The sequence below is a fragment of the Arachis hypogaea genome, chromosome 18 (genome assembly GCF_003086295.3).
Source record: "Arachis hypogaea cultivar Tifrunner chromosome 18, arahy.Tifrunner.gnm2.J5K5, whole genome shotgun sequence".
Lineage (NCBI taxonomy): Eukaryota > Viridiplantae > Streptophyta > Magnoliopsida > Fabales > Fabaceae > Arachis > Arachis hypogaea.
The window spans coordinates 41,203,022-41,204,508 of NC_092053.1; positions in this window are offsets into that span (position 1 = coordinate 41,203,022).

Sequence of the window (1,487 nt, forward strand, 5' to 3'; positions counted from 1 at the left end):
GATTCCTTAATCAGAATCTCCGTGGTATAAGCTAGAATCCATTGGCGGCATTCATGAGAATCTGGAAAGTCTAAACCTTGTCTGTGGTATTCCGAGTAGGATTATTGGATTGGATGGCCGTGACAAACTTCAAACTCGCGAGTGCTGGGCGTAGTGGTACGACTGAGATCCTGCAGATGATTAGCCGTGCGGTGACAGCGCACCTGGACCCTTTTCACTGGAAGGATGGATGGTAGCCATTGACAACGGTGATCCACCTACACACAGCTTGCCATAGGAGGACGTGCATGCGTGAATCAGAAGACAGAGGAAAGCAGAGATTCTGAAGACAAAGCATCTCCAAAACTCCAACATATTCTCCATTACTGCATAATAAGTAACCTTTAATCCATGCTCTCTTGTTTATTCGCAATTCAACTAATAAATATAATTGACTTCCTGACTGAGAATTGCAAGATAACCATAGATTGCTTCAAACTAACAATCTACGTGGGATTCGACCCTTACTCACGTAAGGTATTACTTGGACGACCCAGTGCACTTGCTGGTTAGTTGTGCGGAATTACATTGTGAAGTAATTTTCGTGCACTAGAGGTCGTCCAACCAATCAGCGTTTTTGGGTGATAAATTTCTAATCTCAACACTTTTGCATTTCATTTTAGGCTTTTTGAATTTTTAGTTGCATTTTCTTATTTTGCATATATATACACAATAATCTTAGTCAAAACAATAAATTTTTCCAAGAAATTCATCTATAGGGCACCACCCCAATTGATTGAAAAAAAATTTTGGAACTTGCTTGAATCATATATATTTTCAGAAGCATGTTTTGAGCTAAGAACACAAGCATGTGAGATTTGAGCCTAATGATGTGGTTACATCTTATAACCACCTATTTTCCTTCTTGTGTGAATTGTTCTCTTTCTATGATTGTGATTCTTGATTTGCTTAATTCTATATGTCCATTATTCCTTGTATTCATGCATTTATATGATTGAGGCTATTGTTTCATTAGCTCACCTACCCAAATAGCCTACCTTTTACTCTCCATTGTAACTAACTTTGAGCCTATGCTTAGCCCAATTGTTCTTTATTTTAGCACATTACAAGCCTAAAGCGAAAAATAATAAAAGTCCCTTGTTTGGATCTTTGATTAGCTTAGGCTAGTGAGAGTGTTTATTATTCAAGTTTGGGGAGATTTAGAAACATTGATTGGGATAGAAGGGGTGTTTGGTAATTTTTATATTTGGGAATTATGAGCATGCTCATGTATTAATCAAATTTTAAACCTTATGCATTGATGTTGTTGTATATAGTTTGGAAAAGAAACAAAAAAATGAGAAAAACAAAAGAAAGAAAAAAATATATGAAAAAGAAAAAAATAGAAAAAGAAAAAGAAAAAGAAAAAAAAAGAAAAAAAGAAAAAAAAGAAGAAAAGAAAGAAATAAAAGGGGACAAAATGCCCTAAAGTAAAGTCCAATAAGAAT